This window comes from Mytilus galloprovincialis, chromosome 14 (assembly GCF_965363235.1).
Source record: "Mytilus galloprovincialis chromosome 14, xbMytGall1.hap1.1, whole genome shotgun sequence".
Taxonomy (NCBI): Eukaryota; Metazoa; Mollusca; class Bivalvia; order Mytilida; family Mytilidae; genus Mytilus; species Mytilus galloprovincialis.
In genome coordinates, this window is record NC_134851.1 from 32,439,654 (window position 1) to 32,464,644 (window position 24,991).

The following is a 24,991-nucleotide window of genomic DNA, read 5'->3' on the forward strand; positions in this document are numbered from 1 at the left end:
ATCTATTATATTTCTCTTTCATTGTGCTTTCTATTCCCTCTATGTTGTTTAATCAACAAATATCTTAAGGGAAGGGAGTGCATTTACTTCATTATGTTCATGAAAAGGTGTATTTTTGGTTTTAATGTTTATAATATGACATTTAGCTTTACTAAATTTTGTGTGCAGCATTTTTGAAGACTAGAATAATGTTTTAGTTTTGAATTATTTAAAATAATATCATGATACCAAATTGATAGAAACAGACTAATTCCTGACTTAATTTTTATCTGTTCTGCCGATATACTCGGAGACAAGCATTCATCGATCTGAGGAATCGACTACGTGTTGTTACTGGCATCAAATGGTATAAATTGTACATGTTGTATTGCACCATATATTTATGTCGACAATAAATGTTAATTCATTGATGCTAAGGTCGAAAATATATGACAATCAAAATTAATTTACAAATATTGTAGACCTTAATAAATTAAACTTGTCATTTGATTAGGGACTTTCCTTTTTAGCTCACCTGGCCCGAAGGGCCAAGTGAGCTTTTCTCATCACTTGGCGTCCGGCGTCGTCCGTCGTCGTTAACTTTTACAAAAATCTTCTCCTCTGAAACTACTGGGCCAAATTCAACCAAACTTGGTCACAATCATCATTGGGGTATCTAGTTTAAAAAATGTGTTCGGTTATCCGGCCAACCAACCAAGATGGCGGCCATGGCTAAAATTAGAACATAGGGGTCAAATGCAGTTTTTTGGCTTATAACTCTGAAACCGAAGCATTTAAAGCAAATCTGACGGAATTAAATTGTTTATCAAGTCAAGATCTATCTGCCCTGAAATTTTCAGACGAATCGGACAACCGGTTGTTGGGTTGCTGCCCCTGAATTGGCAATTTTCAGGAAATTTTGCCGTTATATGGTTATTATCTTGAATATTATTATAGATAGAGATAAACTGTAAACAGAAATAATGTTCAGCAAAGTAAGATTTACAAATAAGTCAACATGACCGAAATGGTCAGTTGACCCCTTTAGGAGTTATTGCCCTTTATAGTCAATTTTTAACCATTTTTCGTAAATCTTAGTAATCTTTTACAAAAATCTTCTCCCCTGAAACTACTGGGCCAAATTAATCCAAACTTGGCCACAATCATCTTTGGGGTATTTAGTTTAAAAAATGTGTCCGGTGACCTGGCCATCCAACCAAGATGGCCGCCATGGCTAAAAATAGAACATAGGGGTAAAATGCAGTGTTTGGCTTATAACTCAAAAACCAAAGCATTTAGAGCAAATCTGACGGGGTAAAATTGTTAATCAGGTCAAGATCTATCTGCCCTGAAATTTTCAGATGAATCGGACAACCGGTTGTTGGGTTGCTGCCCTTAAATTGGTAATTTTAAGGGAATTTTACTGTTTTGGGTTATTATCTTGAATATTATTATAGATAGAGATAATTTTAAACAGCAATAATGTACAGCAAAGTAAGATTTACAAATAAGTCAAATGACTGAAATGGTCAATTGACACCCTAAGGAGTTATTGTCCTTTATAGTCAATTTTTAACAATTTTTATAAAATTTGTAAATTTTTACTAACATTTTCCACTGAAACTACTTGGCAAAGTTCATTATAGACAGAGATAACTGTAAGCAGCAAGAATGTTCAGTAAAGTAACACGTACAAACACATCACCATCATAAAAACACAATTTTGTCATGAATCCCTTCCTTTGTTTAATATTCACATAGACCAAGGTGAGCGACACAGGCTCTTTAGAGCCTCTAGTTGAATTTTCCGCAGGTTAAAGTATTTTTGGGATTTAACTTTTTAGTACAGCAAAAATTTCTTTTAAAGGATAATTTACAAACGCTCCACTTGTAAATCTAAAGAAACAATGAACAAGGAACACAATATTGATATTAACCCGCAGCAGCGCAGTGCAGTGCATTTGAAACATTACTGATTGTTTTATCTTAAAGTTTACTTTTGGCTACTACACCTTTGCATCTACAGCTGCTCCCTAACAGACTAAAGGAGGTATAACTAGGTTAAGGGAAATAACTCTTAAAATAATCACTATTTTAGTGTCAACCTTTGTCATAAATATAATCTGAGCTTCTAGGTTAAACATAAGCATAAGCAACACGACGGGTGCCACATGTGGATCAGGATCTGCTTACCCTTCCGGAGCACCTGAGATCACCTCTAGTTTTTGGTGGTGTTCGTGTTGCTAATTCTTTAGTTTTCTATCTTGTGTCATGTGTACTATTGTTTGTCTGTTTGTCTTTTTCATTTTTAGCCATGGCGTTGTCAGTTTATTTTCGATTTATGAGTTTGACTATCCCATTGGTATCTTTTGTCCCTCTTTTACATGGATTGTTTCCAAACTGTTTCAAGTAAATGCTTAAATACCCTTATAAAATTTGACTTTTACAAACGCTTAGCTGATTTTAAGAGTTAGCTCCCTCAATAAAGGTCTGCCCCCCTTAATTAGTGTGTATTGTGTTTTTGCCTGATTCCCCTTTGCACAGTTTATTCCATTTAGTCAACAGTTAATTTTTGCGGATAACGTTTTGTTGACATGGCCGTCGTCATAAGTGCAATCTATTATTTAAAGAACATTGTAGCGGTCTCGTATCAGAAGATACTGCACATTACTTTGGTATACCTAACTCATCCATGTGCATAAGAATGATGGGACAGAATTAAAAAAATACGTCCATACTTGAAAGAAGATCGCTATAAATACTATTCGTTTTGAATATTCCTCAGTGATCAGTATTCTTGTGATATTACTTTTTTTGCTCATCTGACACTATGTGAATGTAAGATCTGTCGTTTACAACCTATGTATCCTTTTAGACGGTTTGTCTGACTCCAGACTAATCTTTCGTCGATCAAAGTGTAAATAAAAGAACTGTCGTATACACCTACCAACCCACTAAGATTATAGGTTTGACTCATGAATAATTTTGTTTCTATCAACGTGTAGATAAAAGAATTATCGTATATGACTGACAAATCCACTTAGAGTATATGCTTGACTCCATACTCATCTTTCGTCAATCGACGTGTAAATGGAAAAAAAGCTGACGTATAAACCTACCAACCCACTTAGAAGATACGTTTGACTCCAGACTAATTATTCGTCTATCAAAGTGTATATGTAAGACCTGTCATGTATAACTGCATAACCCACTTATAAAGTTAAGGTATATTTGATTCCAGACTAATCTTTCTATCAAAGATTTGATACACGACATGTCATGTATTACCTTACTACCCATTTAGAAGGTATATTTGACTCCAAATTGACATTTCGTCTTTTAAAGTGTAAATGTACTACAGTCCTCTATGTATATTTTATTTACTAAGTATATTTATAATGCAACTAGTTGTGTTTATTTCGTAAATATAGTAACACAGCTATATTTTGTGCAATGTCATTTTCATCCTGGAACTCTTTTTTCACAGTTCATGGGTTCATTAAGGGATAAAAATAAGTTTGAAATATGTGTTACAATTTAAATAGCTATCAATGTATTCATTTAAGTTACAGTATTAACACAACATTAAGTCAATGTCCTAAAAAATATAAACATTTTTTGTATTCGGCACAAAAACCTCGCCCTTCCCCAGTTTCTCAGCCTCATACAAAAAAGTTCTTATTTTTACTGACATTGACCTAATATTGTTTATATTATATAATTGTAAAGTTTTTAATATTCTATAATTTTTTATCTCATTTTTCAGTTTAATCTTTTGAAATAAACAAACGATGAACCGATACCTCCTTGCACTACAATCAACGATGGTATGTTTTTTATAGTTTGATTTTAATATCAAAATGAAATTGGAAAGATAAGCTATCTGATTTTTCTTTGATGTTCATGTATTTTCATTTATTGTCGACCTAAATTACATCTCAAGAGTACCCATATTGATTCTAAAACTATTGTATTGCATTAATAATTCATGTATTTATAAGGATGTGTGGAGAACAATCATTTTGCTACAACATAAGTATCGCTGCTGTCGTCGGTTTATCATAGTAATATCAAGAGTTTATTATATAACTGAAATAAATTAGAAAAAATATGTGATGAGTTATTACAAAGAGTGAACAAAATGACGATTCCTTATACCATATTGACCACTGTTGGTTCAGTAATTGCAGTTTTTAACATGCTGATTTTTTCTGCGGCTTTTGAATTGAAACAAAACACATTTTCTGTTGAAAAAGACAAAAGGATCATATCGAATAACAATTCAAGTACTAGTAAGATCTTTTATAACTACAGCGCTTTAGAGTGCGCAGTGGAATGCGTAAATGAAGAAAAGTGTCATGCAGCAAGCTATGACAAATCCGTTTTAACTTGTCAACTTTGTTTAAATACATCTGAGTTTTTTTCTTATGCTCTAGAAACAACATCAGGATGGAATGTATTACGAAAAGTCGGCAAAAATAGTAAGTATCTTTTCTAACTGCTAGAAATGATCATTTGTTGTGTTGATATGGAGTTTCGACTTTAATCGTAACGACAAAATGCGTTTATTATTTGTTTAGCGTGCTATGTGAAATTTATCAGTAACTGCAACTACTTTTTTGGAGGCTTCTTTGTTATATTTAAATGTATGTTTATTTGGTTTTATTAATCAGTTGTATTTTTTTTTATTGATGTTTGCACAGTTTTGACTGCTTGTTCCCAATTTTTGTCGCATCTATCATGTCTGTTTAGGTTGCTCACTTAGTTTTTGTCAGTATAACAGAAGGTCTGTTAACAATTCCACACAAGCGGGAAGTTAAGATAGATATAAGACTATTTTTTTTCTGTCAAAAATGCATGTAAGGTAGGAATATGTTACTTGTTTTCCGTTCGTCAGTTCTTTGGTTAAAGTCTAACGTTTGATTGTGTAAGTTTATTTGGTTTTTCACCTTTTTGAACTTACCATGTAATTCGGCATTTTTGTTAAACATGATTAATCAATAATAGCGTAATATGTTAACCTTAAGGGTGTTCACTACAAATTTTAAAGACTTATAAATTTAAAGTTTATATGAAACGGAACGTAACACACGGACAATAGTCCATGACCTTGTGTTTAAAAAGGGCAGTGTAAATTTTGTGGGGAATTATTCTTATGTTATTGTTATTCATATAACTTTGGTAATTTCCTCAAATAGCTATGGATAAATAACAATCATTTAATAAAATTATAAAAAAAGCTAGAATATACTGACGGACTTTAGAAACGCAATACGCATTTTGTTGAGGTTTTCAACCAAATCATGATTGATGCTCAAATAACTTTTACATGTATCCATGCTTGCCATATTTCTATCTGTTAGAATAATTCAATATTCGTCTTATCTGATGTTGAGCATACACCGGAGTTTGAGGTTGCACGAATGTTTTACACATGTGTTAAAGCAAAATTTGAAATCCATAAAGGATCGGTTCTTTTAAATCTATACCCACACTTGGATCTGTTTTAAAATGTTGTACCTCAAAATTGCCGATACTGAGCGACAACTATCTGAGTCAGCCTATAGGAATATTGAAAACAGAAATACGTGAACGTAATGTAACAGGGCAGTTCGATGCCAGAAACTCGTCCTATACTGTCCTTTCAGGTTAAGATATAGACAGACAAGATGTGTTGATGACCATTAATGACCAGATCGATCAATACGTAGTCACAACGCCACGTCATCAGATACGGTCAAATTGTAATTAAATCATTGAATGCAATGGTAGTCACATTAATGCCAAAAATGTTTCCCCATAAACTAAAATGCAAACGAATCAACTGCTTAAAAACATTCAAAAACCAAAAGTTTAAATTGCTTAATTGACAAACCACACTGTAAATGCTGTAATGGATGGGGGGAAGGCAAAATCACAAAGTATAAAACAGAATACAAACATGATTACCATTATTGGTTGACTTTCATGACAATCTTTTCGGCGTTGGTTACTGACAATCATTGATAATGACTAATATTCCATTGAGAAAGGGGAACCCAGAGATTCAGTGGATAACAAATGATTGGGACATTAAAAATGACGTAATCAAGTCAACTTTAAAACTACATATTGAAAAATGAGAATTAGAAAGAATAATCTAGTATTGCATTTCTAAGCTATTTTGTTCATCTAGATCATATTGCATAAATATAATACAAGAAGAACTTATCTTTCATCGCAAAAAACATAGAAAGGCAACTGCACCATCTATTATTGATATACACAAATATCATTTTGATTATCTTATAGGTTGTTCAACAAGTTTAAAGATCGGCTTACATGGAATATGATTAAAAATTGATATTTCCATTTCAGACATCAAGGAGTTAAAGACACCAATAGAAGGTAAAATAAATAATAACCTGTTCGAGATTTTCCAGTAATGACACCTATATCTATATTTGTATTTAATAGGGTTGACTGATTCCTGGAGCTGATAAAAGTTTACCATAAGGATTGATTATATTCAAGGACGTTCGATCCTTTATTTAAGAATAAGCTCTTTAAGGAAGTTTGAATAACGGTTATAGTCTGACCAATTGATGTTAACGGTAACTTTTGGTGCATGACAAAAAAAATGTACACTATCTTTTAGACGATAAAAATTTGACTTATTTTGACGAATCGCGTTAGTTCTTTATTGCGGAAAAATGATCGTCCTACACTACACATAATTAAAGTGTTCATTGTTGAATTAAGTTTTGAAAAACATCTTATCAGCTAGGAATAATCAACTAAAGAAATAAATCGTTTGATTTTTATAATAAGAAATAGTTCTGCTCACATATTGTTTATGTAAAAGTATTGCTGGTTCGAAAGATGAATAAATGAACTAACCGTTTCTATAATTTTGCATAGCGGACTGCTATCTTGACGAAAGCTGGAACTATAATGGACATGTTAACTATACTCACAGTGGACGAACCTGTCAAATGTGGAATCTCCAATCCCCGCACTCACACTCATTTACTTCGGAACAGATGTCGGACTTCCATTCGAATTATTGTAGAGATCCTTCCCATACGTTAACTCCATGGTGTTATACAATTGATGAACATTATTCTTGGGAATTTTGTTCAATCACAAAATGTAAGTTTTATATGATAAGTGATTGATTTAACATTCCAAAAATATGCTGTGCTGATAAAAGTGTTAAAACTATAACATGGCCGATATGATTCGTCGGTGTCTCAATTCACCAGGGACTTGTTTTCTTGGTCTCAGATCTTTATGTATCAGTACAGTCTTCTTATCTGTAATTTAACTAATTGAACCTTATTCCTCGATTGTGTCCTATTCCCGATTGTGTCCCAGTCCCGATTGTGTTCTATTGCCGATTGTGTTCTATTCCCGATTGTCTTATTCCCGATTGTGTTCTATTGCAGATTGTGTCCTTATCCAGATGGTGTCATATTCCCGATTCTGTCCTATTTCCGATTGTGTCCTATTCCCGATAGTGTCCTATTCCCGATTGTGTTCTATTCCCGATTGTGTCTTATTCCCGATTGTGTCCTATTCCATATTGTGTCCTATTCCGGAATATATCCTATTCGGTATTGTGTTCTATCCCCGAGTGTGTCTTATAACCAAGTGTGTCCTATTCCTAATTCCTGCGATATTTTAATTAGATTGACATTGAATGTGATACATGCATAACAGGAGAAGCTAAAGCTGTCACTGCATCCGATTTCGCGTGTATTTGAGTTTATTCGAGTTTCCCCGTTTTTTTTTTTTTGTTAAATTGATTCGTTATTCATTATAATATGGTTATTATTAATGAGACTTGACATCGGTAAACTATCTAAGCATTTACCTAAACTGCAAACGTTTTAATAGAGCTGTCAAAACACGTTGGCTGTTTAATATAATATGATATACAGTAGCTGATCGTATAATACTACAAGCATTGTCTACAACTAAAAAAGGGCAATGAAATGTTTAACTGTCGTGATAGATTCTTTACGATTTGGAAATCTTCTCCGCCGAGATGAAGAGGATTATTTAACCCTTCCAAAACACATGTATTTAAATGATGTGTTGATGGACGTATTTGCTCGGGAATAGTTTTTTTGAAATTGTTGTTTATCTTTGTTGTTTTCGTTTTGCTATTATTTTCTAGGAATTTCCGCTTCCAACAGATAAATGAAAAACAATAAAAATAAACTTGTATAACATGACTAGCAATTCTTGTATTTATTGTGATTAAGATGATAACACAATGTCGACTGCTGTACTCCTATTTGTGACATTTTTTATCTATTATGTCTGTTTGTTTTGTTCACACATCGTTGTCAATATAATAGAATTCGATGCGACTGTCTTACAAGTGAGAGGTTTAGCTAGCTATAAATCCAGGTTTAATCCACCAGTTTGTACATGAGAAAATACCTGTACCGAGTCGGAATATGTCAGTTGATATTTATTCATTTGAAGTGTCTGAGCTTTTAAGTTTGCCATTTGATTAAGGACTTTTTGTTTGGATTATCCTCGGTGTCCAGTATTTTTGTGAATTTACGTATACTTTTTTTCTGATTTCAGGCGACACGTGTCAACAGGTTGAAAACATACCCGTTGGATTGACTGTCAAATATAACATGTCATATGGACTTTTGGGAGCTTTATACAGCTGTAAATCATTTACTGCAAATGAGTCGACAGATCATTGCCCTAGCAGCATTTGTCAATCGGATGGAACCTGGTCAGATTTCAGTATTTCATGTGGTGGTATGTTTCATTTTGTTAACATATCTCAAATGTTTGCTTTTTTGCATTCATTTTCATATCTTTGAAATCTTTGGTAAGTTGCAAATGTTGTTTTTTTTCTCTCACTGTTTTTGGATATCAATACGGGATAAGGAGAAAAAATAAAATTATAATTCAAACCATTTAGATATCCTCATTTCCAGTTTGAGGATAATGAGAATAGCACGTGGTGTTAGTTTGAAGATAAAAATTGGAATTTAAAACATTAAACTGGAATATTTAAGAAGACAAACCTTTATCACCTAGTGCAAGAAGGTATGTGTCAAGAAACTTATAACTTGTACAAAATCCCTGTACAAATTACAATTTGTACAAACTTACATCTTGTACACAACATATACACTGTTATGTATAACATGATTTTCTTTTGTAGTAGATGATTGTTACAACAATAGTTCTACCTATAGAGGTAAAGTCAGCTGCAGTGCTCTCGGGACCACTTGTAGGCGTTGGGATTCAGTCAGTACACATGACCTTCCATCAGATCCAGCCGATCACCCGACTAATTACTGCAGAGATCCTAAAGGTGAAGGGAGGCCTTACTGTTATAAAGGAGCAAACGATTGGGAGTGGGAGTATTGTCATGTGACCAAATGTTAAAAGTGCACCTTCGTATCAAACACGAGTGGCCGTATTGCCATGAGAGCAAATATTGAGTGTGAATCCTCGTATCATACAATGTAGAAGAAAAAATGTGTAGAAAACGCAAATCATGTCACATGATCAACAACCTTTTTAATTACTAAATGTGTTATTCTTTTTTTTGTTGATATAAAAGGTGTATATTCAAAAATAATCATGAAAATATATGTGAGATCTGGAAGAGGGGTCCTTCATTTTTGTATTCTTTCATTTCCATTTACAATGTTTCTCTATCCTTGATAAAGAGTATCCGTTCCTCTCTTATCGTAAAATGTGAATCCTCGTATCAAAATGTTTTTAACACGAGTTAGGGTATTGTCATGTGACCAGATGTTAAATGTGAATATTCATATCAAACTGTTTTAAACACGAGTGGTAGTACTGTCATGACTGTCATGTGACCAAATGTTAAATGCGAATCCTCTTATCAAACTGTTTTCAACACGAGTGGGAGTACTGTCATGCCTGTCATGTGACCAAATGTTAAATGCGAATCAACGTATCAAAATGTTTTAAACACGAGTTAGGGTATTTTCATGTGACCAAATGTTAAATGTGAAACCTCGTATCAAACGGTTTTAATCACGAGTGGGAGTACTGTCATGTGACTAAATGTTAAATGCAAATCCACGTATCAAAATGTTTTAAACACGAGTGGGAGTACTGTCATGTGACCATATTTTAAATGTGAATCCTCTTATCAAACTGGTTTAAACACGAGTGGGAGTACTGTCATGTGACCAAATGTTAAATGTGAATCCTCGTATCAAACTGTTTTACGATAGCGAGTAGAAAACACAAATCATGTCATATGATGAGTATTTAGCAAAAACCTGCTATCTTATCAAATGTGTTGTCCTCGTTTTTCTTCTTATAAATGTTATATTGAAAATCTCCAGGAAATATATTTGGGTCTGAATGAGGGATCATTCATTTCGAATCAATACTAGAGTGTGCGAAACACATCAAACGTAATACACTTGCTATTGTTGAAATGTTCATGGATTCATTTTACATTTTATCTCTCATTTTTTTCCTGAAAAATGTTGAAAAAATACCTTGCGAATTATTGTTTTATAATTTTACCTTTGAAGCAATTTTGCATACCTATAGGTTATACTTTGTAAATACAGCTGTTACTCTAACCACGCCTCATTTGGGCAGATATATAACATTTATAGATAAATTATTTTATTCACGTGCTTGTTCCCAGATATGATCTGTAATTTCGTCTCGTCAAGACATTACCTGGGAATGTTACCAGAAAATATACATATTCATAACTGACAAATCTAAATCTAAATTGTTTTGTTCACGCATCATTATCGATATCATTCAATTTGATGCGACTGTTGTACAAGTGAGAGGTTTTGCGCTATAAAACAAGGTTCAATCCACCATTTTCTACCTTTGAAAATGCCTGTACCAAGTAAGGAATATGACAGTTGTTGTCCATTCGTTTGATGTGTTTTATACTTTGATTGTGCCATTTGATTACGGACTTTCCGTTTTGAATTTTCCTCAGAGTTCAGTATTTTTGTGATTTTAATTTCATGTCAGTAGTGCATATGAACTTTCCATTCTAAGATATATATTTTTTTTCAAAACTTCAAAGTAAAAGTGATACAGTTTTAACCGAAAAAGGAGTTGCTATGGAAAATTGCATTTTTAATATTGAAATGCAACCTATAATGGGAAAAAAAAGAAAACATACAAAAATTCACCAAATCTTGTTTATTTTAGAGATTTTAATGAAAATAACTCAAATTTGAAGTTTTATGAATATTTCATGAAGATTAAGAAATATCCTGGGCCTTAACTATGATAATAAAATTGAGAATGGAAATGGGGAATGTGCCAAAGAGACAATAACCCGACCATAGAAAAAAACAACAGCAGAAGGTCACCAACAGGTCTTCAATGTAGCGAGAAATTCCCGCACCCGGAGGCGTCCTTCAGCTGGCCCCTAAACAAATACATACTAGTTCAGTGATAATTAACACGCCATGCTAATTTCCAAATTGTACACAAGAAACTAAAATTAAAATGATACAAGACTAACAAAGGCAAGAGGCTCCTGACTTGGGACAGGCGCAAAAATGCGGCGGGGTTAAACATGTTTATGAGATCTCAACCCTCCCCCTATACCTCTAGCCAATGCAGAAAAGTAAACGCATAACAATACGCACATTAAAATTCATTTCAAGAGAAGTCCGAGTCTGATATCAGAAGATGTAATCAAAGAAAATAAACAAAATAACAATAATACATAACTAACAACAGACTACTAGCAGTTAACTGACATGCCAGCTCCAGACTGCAATTGAACTGACTGAAAGATTATGAGTTCATCATATGAACATCAGGCACAATCCTTCCCGTTAGGGGTTTAGTATCATACCATCATAACTCAGTATAAATTCATAGTTACAGTAGGAATAGTTAAATAAATTCATAATACATGTACTTATGTATATGAATATTTGTAATTTAAATTGGTTAGCAAGTGCTGATTGAAACTCATAGTTTCTTCCTAAATATTATTGGTGGGGTGTTTTCGTCCAGCCGTAACACCCAAGTGTGCTTTTTGTGTCACTGCGACATAAAAAAAGCTAGAAATACAAAGATACATAAAAAAAAATCATCAGAAAGAATTCAATATCAAACTACAATGTAGTATCTTCATACATATAAATTTAGCAAATATAGCTTTGTTTAAAGCCTTCTAGTTCATATATTAGCTATATTATGTTAGATATATGGTTAGAGATGGTGCTGTTGTGACAAGATGTCTTAACTGACCATTTGAGACACAAATTGTGACTTTTCATAGACAAATAGATATACAGTAAGATGTGGACTGGAGACAGAGACAGGATTGGATACTTTATTTAATCTTGAATTTTGGCATGATTAACTGCTAAAGATGACATTTATAGTATTCTGAAATGCTTTCAGTTTTTTATCAGAATAGTTTCAAACAGGTTTTAGACATTTCATGAAAATATGGTATGATAATATGGTATGATAATATGGTATGATAATATGGTATGATAATATGGTATGATAATATGGTATGATAATATGGTATGATAATATGGTATGATAATCAAAGTCTTGTTTTTAAATTCTGTATAAAATGTACTGTAAAAGAAAACTTAATAGTGCAATATGTCATAATGTCTTTAAGGCTAAAATTCTGATAAATGAGTACTGTTGTGAGATAAAAATGATTTTAATGTGTTTCCTATTTGCATAAATGTTAGTATAGATGATGTGCCCTGGGGTGCTGTTTAACTGTTTAAAAAACAACACTTGGTCCAGAAAGCTTCACAGATATACCGACAAACAATGAAGTGCAATTAAAATAGATATACTTGTCCACAAAATTCTAAGCTGGTGCTGTTAAGATATAGTTTTGTATGTTTCATATTTCATATATTAAGGTAATTGTACATACCAAGAACCCATTATATAGAACAAGGTACTTAAACATAGCTGGATTCCAGGCTAACAGACTTCCCGTTTGGTTTTGTTGATTTTTTGTGTTACCCTAAAGGTAGAGATAATGGCATAAACTGAAGAGTACTGGTTATACAAACTGATAAAAATCACGTGGAGCAGATATTGCCCTTCTGTGTTAGTAAAGGTCATAATATGTTGAATACTGTGGATTCATTTATTTTCGAGGATATGAATTTTCGTGGATTACTGAAAATTTGCATATTCGTGGATATTTAATTTAGTGATTACGCCAATCTCTGTATACAAAGCCTATTGAATAAATGTATTCGTTGAATATTTGAATTTGTGTTTCACCTGGACCCATGGAACCCATGAAAATTGGTATCCAACGAATAATTAAGAATCAACAGTAACTGATACAAATCACGTGGTACAGACATTGAGCTACAGTCAAAAATGTCATCGTTTTATTCTGAATCCACATAAATAGAACATTTTATTCAAGGACGAAAATAACAATGTTATTTACAAAGATTAGAACTATGATAGGGCATATTACACGAACTTGTGTCCTAAAACTAATTTAGTTTTTGAAAATTAAACATAACAACATACTTAGATACTTGTTTGAGAAATTATGAGAACTCATTATCCTATAGCCTGTTGATATTGTTCAAATATTTTTGTTTTTGTACTATGTTATACTTTTCTTCTTCATTTGTAACTTTACAATAGATTGATGAGATTTAAATATTTGTAAATATGGAAAATATAAGCCAATGAGACAGCAACCAATTAATTTGAAATAGTACAATATACACAAAATGTATATTAAAAAACCTGCTAACAATGTTTTGGTTTGTTCCAAAAATGAACAACCTTGGTCCTTCACATAGTTGCTAATTTGTATTGAAATTTGCAGAATAACGCAAAGTACTAGACCAATTCTCTACTGCTATAATTTATTAGTTCATGTATAAACTCTATTGAATTGTATATTCTTAGAAACTTACGCTGGGTAATAGTTACAGACAAGGTACTCATACCCATTAAAATCAGAGTCCAAGCCAGAAATACTGTCACACTTCTGAAGGCCACATCCTACTTTGTCTGTGTTTTCCCATATCAACTGTGCAAACATACAAAATACAAATACAAGATTTCATATCTTGATGATGATAACGGATAACTGCTGAAAAACAAGCGGCTTATCAAATTCATATTCAGGACGTGAACATGTTAATGTGATATGAATATTAACCTTGCACTGCACTAAATTGACACATTGAGTCGGAATGTTAGCATGCTGGTTGCCAAGATAAAAGTCCACATGAAGACATATCACTCTCCACATCCACTATGCTGACTCCGAAAAATTCGCCTTTTCAGAATCTAAGGAGTAATGTACTTCCTTGTTTATTTAAGACTAAGGTTTCACAATCTTACAGATCAAACAAAAATACCGATTTTATTCCTTTAAAATATCCCATAGGTACTAAATTTCAAATTTTAGGCATTTCTCGTGATCTATCGCCCATATAAATCTTCCATGATGTACGATATGCATGGTATACATACAAATCTTTTATGAGGTACACAATGGTATACAAACAAATCTGTCATATGGTACAAAATGGTATTTATATGAATCTTCCATGAAGTACGAAATAGTATACATATAAGTCTTCTATAAGCAATTATACAGTTTAACCAAGAAATTAAAAACATATAAATCTTCACGAGGTACGAACTGGCCTACAGATAAATTTTCCATGAGGTACGAAATGGGAGGTACAAAATGACTATAATTCATTTTCAATTACTTGTTGAAATACAAAGCTGATTGAACATTTTATTTACGTAAAATCTTTTAAACATTATCACCAAATTAACGTTCCAAATAGTTCCTGGGATTTTTTCTTCAAATAAGTAACACTCATTCAAAAAAAGCTTTTAATAAAGTTCTCTCTTTTGAAAACGAAAAATATGATCTCATTAATTTTTTTTATCTAAAGTACCTGTGTATAATGACCACAACCGTCCTTGACTTCACATTCGGTTTCATAGTTCCACTGTTCTTTCTCCGATGCCAGATAATTAATGCCTTCGACAATGCCGCCTGTCGAATTGAAAACAAAAATGCATGGTGTTACTTTTTTTATTAGATAAACCATTGAATCACCTTAATGGTGAATCTTTGTGTTCAGTGTTTCATGTTTATTCTGGTAAATTGTGTTAGTTCAAACATATGATCAGCAATCTGAACGTGAAAACAGACGAGGTGGGATATAATAAGAACGTAAAGAAACATATCCTTCTAGAAAAATAAAATTTACACCAAGGAAAGAAAAATCGTCCCATTTTCCGTAATTTTTTGTGTAGGTGTTATACCAGTATTAATTTCCCTTAAAAGCATTATTAGTTTTTATTAAATTTTCACTTTTCAAAAAAATTGTGCAGAATTCATCTTTTTCAAATATAAAAATACTTGACATGAGTAAAGAGTTATCCGGTCAAGTATTAATAAAAAAAATAATAGAATTGTTCATTGCAATTAGCAATATGTTTACTCTTTTTCTTCCTGTGTACAAGATTTACTAACCATGTAAGCTCAAGTTTTTTCAAAATATTCTATAGAAAAACATAACAAAAAATATGGTGTTTTGTAACACCCACGATGTTTGTTTACTACTCAGATTTTTTTTAACTGCAATGAATGTATGATAAATTTCCTACAACTGACAAATTCAAGGGAATATTTTTTTCGATCCTTTTTTTGTATGTACTCGGATGTGAGGTACATTGATTTGTTTGAATTAACTTAATATATTATTGATTCCTTTCTAATACTGGTTATTTCCATTGATCCTGTCAAGTATTGTCCAAATCAGTTTAATAGTATAGTGTGAGAACTGTCATTTTTTCCCACCCTTTTCGTTTGTAACAGGATGTGACGTACTATAATTTGGTGCAATAACTCTTTTGGATAAATTTTAGGAGTAATTTTAGTGAATTCATGATAATTTAACACAACATAAAACGGTGTAAATGTTGTTGAATTAACCAATTAAATGGAATTCTGATGGTTTTTAATAGAGTTTTAACCATAACGTATGTTTCACAACAGTGCATAACAATTCTTTTATGTAATTAGTACAATCTGTACCAATAGGGATACCTACAACCTGGCGGTTCACTTATTGTCAAAATGTATAATTTAATTAATAGGTTTTCATATATTCATTATTATAGTCAATGATTATGTTTGATTATAATACGCAATGAGTTTTCTTTGATAGTAGTTAAGGAACCAGGGAACAGTAGAACACTTTCATTTAAAACATTTACGAGAATTTCAAATGAAACTATATTTTACGTTTCTTTTTGTGTAATTTAATAAAGAATGTTTGACCGATATGATAGCTTACACAACATGCTGCTAACAAATGGTAATACACGTGTTAAATTTACTACCTTTCATTTAATTTGGTCAATTTGTGGATGATTGATTGGAGAGTGGATATATGTATTAGCAAAAGAAATGTATATCAGTATTATCTCTGAGGTATTTACCTTTAGTTACTGCAATGTTTTCGCCGACGGTTCCAAGAGTGCTTTGTCTGTCTGGATTGTGTGGCCATTGACAATTCTGTGCCCATCCACTCGCCTTGCTAGCTAGCTCGTATTCCCATTTCTGAACAGAATGTAATGCAATGCAATTGTATTGATTAATCAATATTATTAGTTATATGGTATGTTAGTGACCTAATACAATATATATGGGGTGAGAGTGAAGCTCGAATCTGCATATGGAATTTACTGACCCAATATATATCGTATTCGGTCACTAGTACAACGTGTAACGAATATATCTTACCGACTATCTTCACATGTGGTATTTAGACTATCGGCCTATCAAAGTAATTATGTCTTCAATACTTAGTTTTAATATAAGAACCTACTTCCATTTGTCTATACAAAAAACAAATGCCAACAATAACAACGTGTTAGCTTTATATTTGTTTTATGAATGTATTGCAATCGTTTATTATCATTTTTTTTGTCTGCTTAAACCTATCAGAATTCTGTTTTGTTTTGAAACGGAACTTACTAACCCCATATGGTTTCTAACCCTAATGGTAACTAACTATATATATATTCAAATGCCAATTTATTGTGGAATGACAGGAAACAAAATGAATACATCAGCACCATATTCACAATATAACTATATTTGGAAGTCATTTTAAGCCACTTTGCCGGTCTGTAATTACAGATAACGTATGGTTAGTAAAACAAGAGGGACTATCTCGTCTAAAATCTTACCAAAAGAAAAAGACCCATGGCTGAGATAAAATATAACAAAGAAACTTCCTCGAGTTTATAGACAAAAGATGATAGGTATATATCTTTTTATGTTGTGATGTTATACTTTTGTTTCAGATAAGGGTGAATGTTTGGTATCATTTAAACCTGCTGCACTTGTTTGCACCTGTCCTACGTCAGGAATCTGATGTTCAGTAGTTGTCGTTTATTGATGTGGTTCACAAGTGTTTCTTCTTTCTTGTTTTTTTACATAGATAAGACCGTTGGTTTTCCTGTCAATTATTGTTTGTGGACTATTATATCTTGCTGCTCGGTGTTAGCCAAGGCTCCATGTTGAAAATAGTACATCAGTAGCAACGGTTTATGAAGGTATTATGTATTGATCTCGACTGAGACAAACTTTTTCTCAGTCGAGTTACTTAATATGAAATATTAACACATACATACACTGTTGAGATAATAATGATAACAGATTCTATATTCATAACAAATGGATAATACTGGAAGTTATAATTTACAAAATGTTTTTATAAAAACAAAACGTTTAAATGATTTCTATTTTTTTCCCAGTCCCCTTACAGAATATTGGATTTTTTCTGCTGAAAAAAATAGTTAGCATATGTCAGATGCACCTTTCATTTTTTTTATATATACATATGGTGATTTGTTTATAAAGGGTATCTTTGAATGTTTGAAATACTAAGGCCTTTCTACCTTAGGAATAGATTACCTTGATGTATTTGGCAATATCTTTAGGAATTTTTGGTCCTCACTACTCTTCAACGTCGTACTTTATTTGACCTTTTTAACATTTCTTTTATTCAAGCGTCACTGATGAGACTTTTGTAGACGAAACGCGCTTCTAGTGCATATATAAAATTTCTATCCTGATATCTATGATGAGTTTTTCTCACTTTATGTAACAAGTGAATATCAAGTGTGTATTCAAATTTGGTAAATTAAAGAAAATAAGGGCAATAAATTGAACGCGTGATTATTTCACTTTATATTAAGTTGTTAAAGTCTACATTTTATAATCTAATTTTATAAAAATATTAGCACATTCATTCTTCATTTCAGTCACGTTTTTAAAACCTTTAAGGGATTTCACGCGCTGTTTTTACGTTTTTATAACACAAATCTTTTAGCAAATAAACTATTTCTTTTTGCTTGTTTGGCAGCTGTTAGAGCATTTATGTTCACATATTTAGTTTGTTGAAATTGACCGTCTGTTCAAGCTCACAATTGTTTGATACCGCTACAAAAAAGGGGTTAAAGACACCAGAGGGACAGTCAAACTCATAGATCGAAAATAATGTGCAATGTGCATTATTTTTTTTGTTAAATGGTAAATTATCTTTCCATTATATATTTTCTGATAAGGCTGTGTACAATCAGTACTGTACTTGATAATTGCACCGTATTTACCCGTCCTTTGATTTCAAATGTTTTAAGGTGAGTGTTTCGAATAAGGTTTATCAGGGAAGACGCTTTGTAAGCACAAAATGTATTAAGCGTTTTTATCATTGGCCGTCGAGTGCTTTAAAGAAGAAAGAATTGTTATAAAAAATCAAAAAAATCATTTAATTTATAGTTAAGTTTTAAATTTGTTTCTATCGTTTGACTAACCGGAAGGAAATACTCATCAGTGTTGATTGCTCGTCCTTAAAAGGTGTTTTTTCATCCGGTTTAAATTGTACTCCGTAAAGTATTTTAATATTTTCTATCAACCACGTGATAATCTAAACATATGAGATGACAGGATCAAGGTCAACCTAGTGTTTATACAGCCAGCATCAACAACGAATTTATTATGCACAATATTATTTTCTGTTAAATTACAATTTATATTTGTTAAAATATATAAATAATTAAAGACAATATAAATGTACATAAAAATAATCTCTGTACCGATTGCGGTGCGTTTGTTACGTGTTCGTGCTAATTCATAGTCATAGTACATCACAGAAGACAAACATCTATGTTTTATACAGGGGAAATCTAATTTCCAATATTCTTATTTTGTTCACGCATCGTTGTCAACATGATGGAATTGGATGCAACTGTCATACATGTGAAAGGTTTAGCTATAAAGGTCTAGCTATAAAACCAGGTTCAATCCAAAATTGTTTTACATAGTACGATGCCTGTACAAAGTCAGGAATATGACAGTTGTTATCCAATTTATTGATGTGTTTAAGCTTTTGATTTTGCCATTTGATTAGGAACTTTCCTTTTTAAATTTTTATCGGAGTTCAGTACTTTTGTGAGTTTTACTTTTTATACCAAATTAACCTGAACATTAGCAGAATGTATATGATAAGCTCTAAACATTGCATACATTAACCAATGATATGTATAATATGAATAATAGGAACAAAGTTTGTACTTTAAACAAAATATGCAACCAATGATGTATATAAGACATTATCGCACCGCGGGTAAATTATCACGCCGTGATTGGTTTCAAATCGTCACGTAGTGACCCCCTATGGAACATTAAGATGGGGGGGGGGGTAATAAATTTTATAGGAGTTCATGACGTCACGTCTACTGTTAATGTTGACGTCATCTATATCTGTTGTTGTGTTTCAGTTTATTTTTTCAACAAAACGAAGCAGAAAAATCCAGCGTGCGATAATTTCGTTATACGGTTAACTAGTGACCCCCTACGGACCATAAAGGGTTAGTAAAATTTATAGGAGGTCAGTAGCGGAACATATAACTTATAATAGTTTATACCCTTGTTAAAATCTCGTAAATCGATTAAAAATGAACAAATCAAGATCACTAACAAAACTAAATTAATTTGAACACCAAAATAATGTTAACAGTAGTATACCGCTGTTCAAAGTTCATAAATCGATTTAGAAAAAAAACAAATCCGGGTTACAAACTAAAACTGAGAGAAACGCATCAAATATAAGAGAAGAACTACGACACAACAGAAACACAACATAAAAAATGTAACATACACAGAAACGAACTATAATATAACAATGACCATTTTCCTTTCCTGAAAGCAGCATGACCCGGTGAGTCGAAAAATGAAGGGTATCATACTTTTTATCATCATCATCAATCAGAATCCATGCTTAGGCATAATTTCACAGTCAGGAATGGAACATAATCGATAATTCACAATTAAGACGGCTATCGTGGATATATAAAGATAAACAATATTATATAATTTCTTTACAATTACTAAAACTAACATACATACATGTAGAATATTGTTAATTGAAAAACATATTGAAATATTATGTAGCTTTTTTAAAGAAAAAAAGTGGCGAAAAATGCCGAGGGAACATTTCAGTGCATAAATCGACATAAATAAACAGACAACATCATGACTAAAATGACAAAAACAAAAACCCAATAGACAAACAATATTATAAAATACTCTCCTAAATTACCAAAATAATACGTACCAATTCTAATAGATCACCATCCTTTACATCGTAACGAATCTTATTGTGCATAGATACAATCTTATCTTTTTGTTCTTGTGATAACTCTTCCGCAGTGGTCATGCCGATATGAATGACAACCAAGCTGAAGCAAGCGAAAACAAACTGATAATTAAACATTTTCCCGATCTATTCAAGCTGCAATGAAGACGCTATATAATATATCAGGACCTTTGAATGTTTTATTTTGTTTCGTGTTTTGTATTGATAGTTTACCTAGATTAACACGTGCAACTATTATGTTCAAGCGGAATAGCTCTAATTAACATAGTTTATCATATTTGTTTTAATGGCTTATCATTTGTTTTTTTTTTTACTTTGTTTCAACATTGTGCCAAATGTTTTGACCGCTAGATGTTTTTAACATCCATCATATAATTCATAGATCATATATATGAGCTTTTGGTATATCATTGAATTTTAATTCGAGTTCGTTCTAAAATGGTGTCATATTTTCTGACCATCAATTACTTCATTTCATACTTGTTTTCGATAAACGATTGAATATTAAACGACTTTGTTTTAAATGGGTCAGCTTTTCTGACCTTCAAATATCAAGATCATAGATATTATTCAATGTTTTAATTCAGCAAAATTTCATATTTCACGAATTACATTTTACAACTTGAACATTATAATGAACATATATATAACATTCGATTATTTTTTCCATCGCTTGTATGGATATTCTGAAAATTTTGAAATTATATAGAAACTTAGATTTCAATTCCCTCAGGTAAAGTTGGCTTTAGATGAATTTGGCTATTTATTTTAGGTATTTTTGACATTTAGCTCTTCAACGGTTTCAGTACTTATACATCTACGGATTTCAAATGTTTGGCTTTGAGCGTTCCTGATGAAGGTAAATCAAGAAAAGATACCATATAAATCATAAAGAGGTTAATATCATGGAAATTAAAGATATTTAAAACAAAGTTATTAAAACTTGTGTTGTCAATTTGAACAGTTTGTACTAAGCAGTTATACTCAAATAAAATGTCGACCGATTAACTGGTTAACCGGAAGAAAAGTGCAAAGATGTACATGATGTATTGTTCAAGGCAATTTACGACTAGTTCAATATATTACAGTTTAATGTGAAATCATTTGGCATTTTAAGGTTTGAATTTCGGCAAATTTTGAATGGACAAGAAAACAGAACTAGATTGTTTGACCATGGACCTCAGGAAATAAAATTGTCTTCTTTAAAACGACTTATATACAAGTAGACATAATTTCAATTTCACCATCTTTTCAACGGGACTGCGAAATATGACCAAATTTGGATGATTAATAATGCATTTTATTATGTACATCCACACAATAGCAAGTTTATATCAACTATAAACAGTTAACACTATATATGCATTCTAAACATTAAAACAATGCATTTCGTGTTTTCTTTAAATTCGTCCCTAATCTAATAGATAAATGTATTTAAGTTCCCAAGAATCCATTTTAGGTTAATGTCACTACGCGAGTAAACAGTAGAGAAGTATTGGTGTTTTCCCTTTACACTGCGGATAACAAGCTCATCTCATAGAGACACAACATAGAAACTGCAACCATTATAAAAACATACTATCGCGTTGAAAAATTAATTTTGAAGTAGGCAAAAAGTAAAGGTAGGAGAAGTTCATAGTTTTAGTATAAGTTTAAACTCTAACAAGTTCAAAGCATATAAAGATGAAAACATGCCGTACAGCCCTATGTTTTGACCTTTGAATAAAATAGTAGTGCATATCAACTTTCCATTCTAGGATATATTTCCTAGTTTAATTTTCACAGTTTTAGCCGCAAAGGGAATTTCTATGGGAAATTGCATTGTCGATATTTACAGAAATGCAACCTGTAGGCTTTATCACAGTGTATTTTTCTTTCGCATGCTTTACTTTTGCACATTCTATTTTTTTTGTCATCAGAATAATTTTACGGATACACATTTTTTTGACATATACACCATCACAAGTGCAGTCTATAATACAATTTAAAGAACACTGTAGTAGTCTCGTATTAGAAGATACGGCACATTACCTGTGTATACCTGACTCACCCATGTGCATAGGAATGATGGGAGAGAATTAAAACAAAACGTCCATAGTTTAAAGAATCGCAAAATCTATATGAAAAAAATATATGAGAGCCGTGGTGTAGTGTAAGTGCATCGGACTACTAACACTAAGGTTCCTGGTTCGATTCCCATTCCGGGATGAAAATTTGAGGGACTGAATTTTCGCCTTTCCCTTGACACCATTTGCGAGGATGGTCTTGAGGAAACGAGAGGGGGACGATAAATGGCTGACCCGTGTTAAGAGAGAGCCATATCTCTTGCACGTTAAAGACACCCTTGTAGATTTCTAAAAAGAGCAGGCTAATGCCGCTACAAGGCAGCACTCGCACCCACAAAGAGGAAAGGGATTAATGTAAGTTGCAAAACTTGTTTCCCAATCCACTATCAATAACAATGTTTAAACTATAAAAAACTAAACAGAAAAAATAACAATTTAGTTTGTGGTTTCTGTTTTATTTTTGGTTGTTTTAAAATAAAGAATTTGATTTATTTGAATACACCTATTCCTATATTTTAACAGAGTAAGACGAATAGTTAAAAGTATATCATGTATATACTAGTATTCGAAAATTGTTCATTTCTATTTATACCAAAGAAGTAGAAAAAATTGTTTGCACTATAAAAAAAAAACCCAATGATAATAGAAATATACCGAACGGCAAGTAAAATCCCATGAAGAATAAATAGTTCCAAAAAATCGCCAGTTGTGTGTCCGAGTTCTCTTTGTTATAAACATCAGGAAAAGTTCTTAAAGTGAATCAACATGCGCCTTATTTGATCGCATGATTCTTAACATCGATAATGCTCAAATTAATATCTATTTGTGTCAATCTATCCACTGCAACGAAACATGCGAAAAATTAATTGCACGTCTCATGGAAATCGTATTTAATGATGTATGTTCATTGTATTATACTCAGTACATTAACAGCATTATCAACCAGGATGAGGCAATGTACTATAACTTATTTGTACACATCAATTCACTTATTCATTAAAAGCTCCGTTGTTCAGCTTTAGAAAAAAAAAAAAGATCGTAGGAGTAAGCCTTTGTTTTGGAACGACGTTTTTTATTTACATTTTGAGACCACCCTAGATGTAAATGGGAGTAGTTGTGATTTTTATTATATGTGTTAACTTGTTTTGACTTTCAAAATTTTTTTCATCTGAGCGTCGCTGGCACGTCTGGCGTATTAAATCTTTAGTAAAGTACCATTTGTTGGCTATTAATCGTTTGTTTCTCTGTCCTTATTTTCTCCTATTTACTTGTATTGTAGTCCTGTCATTTAATGTTGTCATTTTAATGTTATAATTAATATTGCCATTAAAGAGAGAGGTTTGGCATGCCACACAACCAAGTTCAACCTACCATTTTTATCTTAAAATGCCCTGTACCAAGTCAGGGAAATGGTCATTGTTATATTATAGTTCGTTTCTGTGTGCGTTACATTTAAAAGAGGGACGAAAGATACCAAACATGCCAAAAGGACAGCCAAACTCATAAACCTAAATCAAACTGACAACGCCAAGGCTAAAAATGAAAAAGACAAACAGACAAACAATAGTACACATGACACAACATAGAAAACTAAAGAATAAACAACACGAACCCCACCAAAAACTAGGGGTGATCTCATGTGCTCTGGAAGGGTAAGTAGATCCTGCTCCACATGTGGCACCCGTCGTGTTGCTTATGTGATAACAAATCCGGTAAATAGTCTAATTCGGTAGGTCACATTCATGAAAGGGAAGGGGATTGTAGTTACGACGTAAGGAACATATCCGATATCATTTGTGAAACGGTCATTCCATAACGGTCAACCAACTCGTGATGGCGTCCGTAGAGTTTACGAAGGGATGATTTCAACTTCACCATTTGAAACTCTTGGTTTAATATCTTCCTTGTGAGCAGCAACCCTCTATCAAGAAAATCATGATAGGAAATGCAAGCACGGAAATATCGTATCAATTGGGAGATATATACCCCGTATGCAGGTGCTGTTGGAAAGTTGCTACTTAGAAACGGAAAGTTCACAATTGGAAAGCTGAAATCATCTCTTTTGTCGTAAAGTTTTGTTTTCAACCGACCCTCATTATCAATTTCTAGATGTAAGTCAAGATATGAGGCCGACTTAACTGTATATGTAGTATCCTTTAAATGTTATTAAATGTTGTTTTTCTGTTGTGTCGCAGTTCTCTTATATTTGATGCGTTTCCCTCAGTTTTAGTTTGT

The 24,991-nt window shown here is 32.3% G+C and overlaps 1 long non-coding RNA gene across 1 annotated transcript; it reads left to right on the forward strand.

Moving 5' to 3' along the window:
- Positions 1-4,345: 4,345 nt before the first annotated feature.
- LOC143059159 (uncharacterized) lies at positions 4,346-10,447 on the forward strand. The gene is made up of 5 exons (XR_012973406.1): positions 4,346-4,460; positions 6,337-6,366; positions 6,880-7,110; positions 8,560-8,745; positions 9,158-10,447. It is a non-coding gene; the product is annotated as an uncharacterized LOC143059159 (long non-coding RNA).
- The last annotated feature ends 14,544 nt before the right edge of the window (positions 10,448-24,991 follow it).